We start from the raw sequence: 10,000 nt of genomic DNA, 5'->3' as shown, positions 1-10,000 counted from the left end.
TCTTCAAATTTGCTAAATTTACAACAACAAAAAAAATGATGGAAATGTTAAATTATAACAGTTACCTAACTAACTAACAACAATTATTATTATTATTTTACTTTTAAATTTTTGTATTTATATATAGGTTAATATAATATAATAGAAAATATATATGCATATATAATATATACATATACGGCTTTGGTGACCAGAAGATAATTCTTTCAAAAACACAAAAAATTACTGAAATTGAAAACTATAATAATTATTATTTAACTTTTTTTAAATAGAGTATTCTGTATGCAAAATATATCATATATATCTATATAATACTTTTGTGAGCAGAAGGGAATTTTTTCAAAAACACAAAAAATAACTGAAATTGATTTCAACTAAATTCAGTATTTAATGTGGAAATATTGAAACCATGTAATAACCAAGTAAGATAATGCAAAGTCAAATATTAGTATATAACAACTAAATAATCAGAACTAGAGAAAAGAGCAGTTATGAGTAAGCTAGGAGAGCTATAAGTGCTGAGAAAGGAGATGTCAGGTGTTCGGTTGACTGTTCTCAGGGTTTCCTTCTCGACACAAACAGCTGTGTGCTAACCTAGCAGGTTCCGCTAGTCCTGTACGGCATCTCTGATGAGGGATTTTTTGATGAATGACTGTATAAACTCTGCTAATATTACAGTGGGGTTAGGAGACATGGGGCAATTTAATTATGCCATGTACAGCACACCACCAGGTTAACAGGAAAATCACCCCATCAGCATTTCTCCTATCGTCCACCGTCCACTTACAATTGCTAATCAGCCGCTGCGCAATTAGTGGCGTAGACGATTCTAGATGGCTACTGTCCTATAAAGACTTCAGAGCAATCATGTCTAGTCTTGTCATACGCCCTCGATGGCAAAATGCAAGATATACAATAACTGTTCAACATCACTTTTCATCAGATTATTACTGTCCAATGGGGCTTGACTAATACCCAGAGATGTTTGTTTCAGCGTTATCGCACAACAAAAATTAGGTCACTTGTTTATTAAAGCCCATCAATATAATATTAAAAAGGAAGTTGTGTTGACCCAACAAAATGCCCACTTATTGGCTTCCATCTAATGACTCCAACACAAAAGTTCAATATGCAGCAATATGCAGATTTACAAGCATAAGCACTCACACACATGCTGTTTTTTTTATTTTTTATAAGTGCATTAAAATTTAAAATGACCCTTACAAGTTTTTAAAATAAAGCAAGTCATGACTGGGATTTCTATGAAGTACATTTGCAAGTCTGCATCTTATATGTCACTACCAGCCAAATGTTTGGAACATTAATATTGTTTTAATGTTTTGAAAGAGGTATGTATATGTAATACAATTGCAAGCACATTTGGTCCCCCTATGGAAAAGCAAAAACAACTACACCCAGACACACACACGTCGTTTTATTGGTACAGACAGGCTTATTTGTCAGTAGTGCAAAGCTACTCCATCTAACAGGTCTTATTTATCTAAATCAGGTTTAGCCTGTGGGCCTGCCGTCCTTGGCTGGGGCGCTGTGATTATGCGATAAGACTGAGACGTAGACAGCATAAGTCTACTCTGAAACTGCCACAGGGCAAACACGAACAACAGAAACCGATGTCAGAGCAAATGGATAATTATTTCAGAAGGATCTCAGAGTCCGTCTGGAGATTATAGTCTCAATCCAATGTGATTTATCTCAGTGTTTCCCTAATGGCAGGTTGTGACCCAAAACTTGGCTGTTCAGATGGGTCTTGAAAACAAGTATATGTTAAATAGGGGTTCACTTGTGGCTAGGATAAACATGTATTTTATGACTGATTGTTGGCAAACACTGCATATGCACACCTGAGGGCTACGCAACAGATGATCGACGACGAGCGTCCGGTTAGACTGATTGCTGCGTGAATGATGTGCAGCAGTTGCCTGAGTTATTGTGTGTCAGGCTCCGCTAGCCGTGTTTGGCAGGTGTATGGCATGTGAAAACTGGAAAACAGGAAATAACAGCTGCTGGGAAACACAAGAGGACAGATGTGAAGACTGATGACTAAATGATTTGGACAGATATCAAACCAGAACAGGTAGGTTTGATGTGTGGTACTGTTGGTTAACAGACTGTACATGTCTGACACAAGCCAGACTTTTGTTATCAGCAAAGTCTGGTCCACTTCATGAGCCTATTCTCCCAGGAAACGGCTGTTTTTGACAGACAGAGGTGTCTGACATGTAGAAGGATAAATGAAAGTTAGCAAATTTTATTTATTTATTTTAGGGGTGGGTAAATATGATTTGGAATCTGAAATCAAGTGTTTACATGTTCCATTATAACTGAGCTACAGAGGGCAGTGATGTAGTCGAGACCAGAGTAGATTGAGTATGAGTCAAGACCGAGACCAGAAGAGGGTTGAGTCGAATCAAGACCGAGACCAGAAGAGGGTTGAGTCGAATCAAGACCGAGACCAGAAGAGGGTTGAGTCGAATCAAGACCGAGACCAGAAGAGGGTTGAGTCGAATCAAGACCGAGACCAGAAGAGGGTTGAGTCGATTCAAGACCGAGAACAGAAGAGGGTTGAGTCGAATCAAGACCGAGAACAGAAGAGGGTTGAGTCGAATCAAGACAGAGAAAAGAAGAGGGTTGAGTCGAATCAAGACCGAGAACAGAAGAGGGTTGAGTCGAATCAAGACAGAGAAAAGAAGAGGGTTGAGTCGAATCAAGACAGAGAAAAGAAGAGGGTTGAGTCGAATCAAGACCGAGAACAGAAGAGGGTTGAGTCGAATCAAGACAGAGAAAAGAAGAGGGTCGAGTCGAATCAAGACCGAGAACAGAAGAGGGTTGAGATCGAATCAAGACCGAGACGAGGGTGGAGACCGAATCAAGACCAAGAACAGAAGAGGGTTGAGTCGAATCAAGACCGAGACCAGAAGAGGGTTGAGTCGAATCAAGACCAAGACCAGAAGAGGGTGGAGTCCGAATCAAGACCGAGAACAGAAGAGGGTGGAGACCGAATCAAGACTGAGACCAGAAGAGGGTTGAGTCGAATCAAGACCGAGACCAGAAGAGGGTGGAGTCGAATCAAGACCGAGACCAGAAGAGGGTGGAGTCCGAATCAAGACCGAGACCAGAAGAAGGCTGAGATCGAATCAAGACAGAGAAAAGAAGAGGGTCGAGTCAGATTCAAGACCGAGAACAGAAGAGGGTGGAGTCCGATTCAAGACCGAGAACAGAAGAGGGTGGAGTCCGATTCAAGACCGAGACCAGAAGAGGATTGAGTCCGATTCAAGACCGAGAACAGAAGAGGGTGGAGTCCGATTCAAGACCGAGAACAGAAGAGGGTGGAGTCCGATTCAAGACCGAGAACAGAAGAGGATTGAGATCGAATCAAGACCGAGACCAGAAGAAGATTGAGTCCGATTCAAGACCGAGAACAGAAGAGGGTGGAGTCCGATTCAAGACCGAGAACAGAAGAGGGTGGAGTCCGATTCAAGACCGAGAACAGAAGAGGGTGGAGTCCGATTCAAGACCGAGAACAGAAGAGGGTGGAGTCCGATTCAAGACCGAGAACAGAAGAGGATTGAGATCGAATCAAGACCGAGACCAGAAGAAGATTGAGTCCGATTCAAGACCGAGAACAGAAGAGGATTGAGATCGAATCAAGACCGAGAACAGAAGAGGGTGGAGTCAGAATCAAGACCGAGATCAGAAGAAGGTTGAGATCGAATCAAGACAGAGACGAGGGTCGAGTCAGAATCAAGACTTAGACCAGAGGAGGATTGAGTCCGATTCAAGACTGAGAGCAGAAGAGGGTCAACTCAGAATCAAGACCGAGACCGGAGGATGGTCGAGTCCGAATCAAGACCAAGACCATTACAATACGCTCTTGGACTCAAACTCATGGCCAGTCTCAAGTACGTACAACACTGACAGCAGGTTTGTGTGTAGTCAAGTCACAGCTTTCACCTGTCTTTCCAAGCACAGTTTCCTTTGTACAGCGAAGTTCCACCGACAAAATCATCTCAAAAGAGCCAACAATATCTTAAATTTCAGGTGATGGCATTTGAGGCTAAAACTTTCCCCACACGACTTTTACGTCGCATTCAAGTTTGTCGGATTTTTGACACACAAATTCACCAGGTTTACCAAAACAAAGCTGCTTGGTTTGGAAGTGACCTCTGAGTAACCGGGGCTTCACGCTACACTATTGACAATAAATCTGCTTTGCCCATGAAATTTTCATCCACTTGCATTATATGGACTCAAAAAGATGGATTATTTTTCCATTTATTAATATTATCTGTTTTGTAGAATAAAGTCATACACATATGGGACGGCATGAGGGTTAGTAGATGATGAGAGAATCTTCATTATCAGGTGGAGTATCCCTTTAATTGTGGTAAGGAAAGGGAACCCGTTTGGGAGGCCTCTGGATACACAGGACCATGATCCAGCCCTTCCCTCAACTCACTTTCTCTCTTTCACTCACAGACAAAAAAAAAAAAGTACAGGCCACTGTTATCCATTAGCAGATGTATCCGAAGATACTTACAGTACACTAATTGCAGCTACAGTCCCCCGGGAGCAACCTGGGGTTAAGTGCGCTGCTAAAGGGCACAACAAGGGTTCTTACTAATTGTCCAGTTAGTAATTGTCCAGGTGGTCACCCCCACCCGATAGCGAGTCTGCAACATTTGCATAACCAGCCCAGTCTTAACCAACACACTGCAATACTGTACTGTCCACTCTCTGCAGAGTCTGTGTACAGCACAAGCAATCAACAGTCACGTCGCCCAGAGCCACACCCTGTCATGGAGAAATTACCCCACATCCCCAAACACCATTCATCAATGCGGAACTGTGCTTGACGGGGACCTTGTCAAACCGCACAGCCCACAGTCACCTTCCACTACACCGCAGCTTAATCACGCTGTTAGTAAGGTCTCCCGTAACTCCACGTGTACTAGCGGTAATACACCGATAATGCTGTAAAGTCAACACGAGATCAAATATGACCCTGTTTACTTTCATATTGCACATTTCTGGCCTTACTGTCCTGCTTTATTTGGTGTTTCCTATTCCAAAAGTCTTTGTAGCCCTTCATTATATTAACATAACTTGATCCAACCCTAACTTTTCCTACCTGACTTTAGTCATCTTATTTTTCAAATGGAATAACTAAATGACTCTACAAAAGTATAATTGGTTTTAATGTATGACAAACTGAACTTTTTGTCTTGAGTTATGCTGCACTTTTATTGCTATACTGCTAATTGTTCAAGTTTTAGTGTGTAAATTTGTGGGTACAATTGTGTATTTGTATTTATTTATTTATGAGTTGCTGATCTTTTATGGACTTGAGATGGTTTTAACCGGACCTCAGTACTAATTTTGTTCCAGATCGTGTACCATGTTTTTGGAATGACAATAAAATCCTTGAAAATAAAAATACAAATACAAACCTTACGCGAAGCTAGCCAATCTTTCTGCTCACATAAACACGCACATTGTATGAAATATCAGTGATATAGGTCCATTTTTTTTTTGCACTTATGTTTTGTGATGCAAATGGCATACAACTTATCTAGTAAAGAGTTACAAAACAGCGTCATCTGTCAGGTTTCAGGTTTAGTGCCGGAAAACAGTCTCCAGCTGCCACTCCGTCATTCATCATGTCTGATATCAGTTTCAGAGCATTGTTGTTTCATCTCTGGGATTTAGGGGACCGACATGTCATGAAAAGAACAGATGAAGATGAACATGAGATGAGTGCATCATCAAATGACACTTTTTTGTATCGCTAAACCATTTCCTTCAGGTAGATGAATATTTCCCCAGCACACTTTGCTTGAAGCATCAGAAAATTGAGGTACTGATACGAGGAGATGGGTCAGATTTAGCTGACTGCCCACTTTAGGGAGGAAAAAGCCTTGAGCTGCATCAAATTGTTGTATATATACGTAGTTTATAGGCTATAAAGCATTACTAAGCTGTACAAAAACCCAAGCAGGATATAATGTGGACACTGAGAAAGCAGGAAGTGGGGGAATTCTGGGATGCGTGGCTGACTGACGACACCTGCTCCATGTTTAGCTACAGACCCTGTTTAGAAGGAGATAAATTGGTTTGGCGGGAGCCGACAGAAGCCGGAGCGTTGCTCTGAAATGATTTGATAAATGTATGATGGAGATGCAACAAACAGGTTTATTTTTTAAAGTGCCGGCACAAGCGCTCTGGAGGGTTATTCCTCAGCCGGTGTTGCCCCACTGGAGCGCGCACAGATTTATCACACGCCGGATGAGAAGAAAGCCAGAGAGACCGGGACTAAATTTGAGGCAGCATTGGCGGTCCCCGGAGTGAGCGGTCATAGAGACAAATATGTTTTTTCATTAAGGATGGAATGGGTCCATTCTTCAGTCATGTGACGTGGCATGATGGTAATCAGGCACTATAAAGACACACTCATATGGGTATGGGCTGAACAAATCATGCAAATGAAAGGTGGATGGTTTCAATGGCCTGAGATATTACCATCGCCAGTGAATCACTCATCTTTCTAGCTATAGATGACATATAATTGACCATTTCATCATTTCTAATGTGCTAAAGAATGTCACCAGATAGACAAGTAGAGATGCTATTTGTACACACACATATATTTACATGCATAACTATATATTAAACGATGTATTCGGGATTTCAGATCACTCTAGTAATCGCTTATCGTATCGCATAACTGCACGCCGCTGTATAAAGCTCCAGCACGAGGAACAGAGCGACTGGAGCCGGTCCAGAAACCAGCGCACGACCTGGACGCCAGATTAAAGTCTCGTGAAGAAAATAAAGTTTATTGCCTGGAAAGAGGAGGGAGAAGGCATGTAAAAGCATTAAAGCAACGGAGGTGAACAATTAGACAGATGGCCGGGTTTCAGAGGAAAAAGACTTGAGAAGTGGAGGGAGAGAGAGAGCACACACGGGCGAAACTGAGGAAGAATTTTACGAGAACGAGAGCGCCCGCACACATCTCTTCAAGGGCACGTGAAGAGCGGAGAGATGAGCTTTTCTCCGGCGAACTTCAGTGTGTAACGCTGAGTGTGCAAACAGAGCGGACACACACTGCAGCTGGAGACACACACACACTCACTCCGGGGAAAGAGCAGCGTCTAACCGGATCAGTTACAGATTCTGCATTACAAACATACAGTTTAAACCTTTGTTTTAATGGATGGGTCATGTTTGATTTCATTTTGAATATTTTGTCTCTCCTAAGATTAAAAAAAAATAATTAAGGGGGAAAGCTTTTTTTAGTTTAGCTTTTTAGTTTAGTTTTATTTTATTTTATTAGAAAGCTATATTTTTATTTGACATTTATTACTGTTGTAATTATTGTAATATATTACTGCATTTTACACTTTAAATTGTAATAATATATCTCTCACAAGAACAAAACTGACAACAATACATTATATTATTATAGAGAAAAGCCGTTACAGCAAACATTCTCTTTATATTATATTATTTTATATTATAATAAATAAGTATATGCTTGAAATGTGTTTGCATTCAAATACATTTGTATTCCTGTGTATTCATTTATGTAGAAAAATATATAATTTGCTTGTAGTACTAATAATAATAATAATTACTATTATTATGTATTACTCTTAACTAACATCAACAAAAATTAATAAAAACTGTAACAAATAAATAGCTTAGCTTATAAGTCATAGTTTATGTTGTTTATGTTAAGTTTATAGTTAATGTTAGTTAATGCATTAAATAATGATGACGATGATGATCATTTTGGGTAACACTTTAATAAGGTTTATTTGTTAACATTAGTGTATGTATTAACTAACATGAACTAACCATGAGCAATACATTTGTTACAGTATTTGTTCATTTTGTTAATGTTAAGTTTTTTATCTTTGCTTGTTCATTAACTAATGTTAAAAAGATTTTAATTAGTTTTTTAAATTTTAAGTATTTTTAGATTTTAAGTATTAGCAAAAGTTGTATAAGTGCAGTTCATTATTAGTTCATGCTAACTAATGTAGTTAACTAATGTTAACTAATGAACCTTATTGTAAAGCGTTACCATTATTTTTTATTATTAGCTGGACTGGAGAAAAATGGGTCAAAAAGTGCACAGCATAATTGAGTCATAATTTTAGTAAAATATCATTATTATTATTATAAAACCGTTCCCATGATGCTTTAGAAAGCTAGAGTGCATAGCGGTACAAAGAAAGTTCTCAATGTTTGGTCACTACATACAGTAATTCCCATACTTTCACATGTTATTGGTGACACTTTACAATAAGGTATGTTTGTTAACATCAGTTCATGTATTAACTAACCGACTGGTGTTGTACATAGCAAAGAAAGAGAGAGGAATAGCTTTACTGTGGGGAAAGCTGATCCTGAAACCCGTCGCATGCGCCGTCATCCGCGCGCCGGCTCTGAACTCCACATCCCAGCGTGAGGCTGCGCTGGGGCACTCTGGGTAATCTATCTATGACAGCGCAGCTCTTTGCTATTCTGTTGTGGATTGCACGTTCTCATCCGATCGCCAAAGGTAGACGGAGTGTGTGTGCTGTACAATCATTTGAACTAATGGATGGGCCGTAACCACATCCATTTCCTGCCCGTAGAGGAAGTGCCGCTAATAAAGTGGCCATTCACTCTAATGTGGACAGGATGCAGTGTATTTCCCAGACACAAGTAATTAACATAAGACTAGGAACGGGACTGTGATGTGGATCCAGGACACGCAGTTACACTCTTCAAAATAAAGGGTCCAAACGTTGTTTTTTTAGAGCGGTGCTATAGAAGAATTTACGAAAATATGAACCTTTTTCCACTATAAATACGCTTTTGTGGAATGGAAAGATGTCATGGATGTTAAAAGTTCCTCATGGGAACCACAGATGGCAATATAAAAACCTTTATTTTCAAGAGTGAGGCATATTAAAAAAGGGTTGGTTGATTATGATTTCACTTTTCTAACTTTAGTTAGTGTGTAATGTTGCCATTTGATCATAAACAACATCTGCAAAGTTACAACGCTCAATGTTCAAAGCAAATGGAGATTTTCTTTTAGAGAAATAGCTTTTTAAAGACTACATCAAACAGGAACTACAATGAGCTTCTTCCTGGGTTGGTGACATCACTAACCCTAACATTTACATAAACCCCGCCCCCAGAAACACACAACAAAGGGGGCGGTGCTTCTCCCGGGAGACTAGCGGTAAATTAATCCCCTGTTTTAGCGCCATCTGCTGTTTTAGAAGAGGAAGTTGCTAAACTGCATTTGTGAGAAAATCGAGCCGAGAGATCTCATAAAAAGCCAAGGGTCTCACAATCATAAAAGAGAGATATGCTTTTGTATGCACTAGACTTGGTATTTGTTCAAAGGTTACATGCAATTTGTAGGATGGTTTGTATTTATTTGTGAAATATTATCTATTTATTTATATTTGTAAAACACAATACATATTTGTAACTCCACTGCATTTTCGCTGAAATTGACCTTTGTATTTAATATATATATATATATATATATATATATATATATATATATATATATATATATATATATATATATATATATATATATATATATATATATATATATATATATATACACACAAAATTGTATATACATTTATTTAAATTGAATGTGTTTATAATTTTTCCTTTGCAAAGCAGATCGAGTTTGTTTGCAAAATGCTGGATTTGTTTGTTTAATTATGGCACAATATTAACTCCATACAAACGCTTCTCCCGGAAGATGGAACCATTCATTCCCACTTTGTCGGGACAATCTGTTGTTTATGGATCACAACTTGTAAGTATGTTTTATTAAATGTAGTTGTGTTTTCTATTAACATAAGCTTTATGCTATGATAGCTATGCTAAAGAAGCCTCCGCCCGCCTGCTAACTAACATTACAGTATTGATGTAGTGTTTACTGTAAGTTTCTGTAAGACTG

At 39.1% G+C, this 10,000-nt stretch overlaps 1 protein-coding gene across 1 annotated transcript in view; it reads right to left on the bottom strand.

Annotated features, from left to right (window-relative positions):
* The window catches only part of wwox (WW domain containing oxidoreductase), a 236,378-nt gene that overhangs the window by 167,426 nt on the left and 58,952 nt on the right, over positions 1-10,000 (bottom strand). The window lies entirely within an intron of this gene.

The sequence above is a fragment of the Phoxinus phoxinus genome (genome assembly GCF_949152265.1).
Source record: "Phoxinus phoxinus genome assembly, chromosome: 25".
NCBI lineage: Eukaryota > Metazoa > Chordata > Actinopteri > Cypriniformes > Leuciscidae > Phoxinus > Phoxinus phoxinus.
Note: the sequence above shows the minus strand (reverse complement) of the source record. Positions and strands in the feature narration are given on the sequence as shown.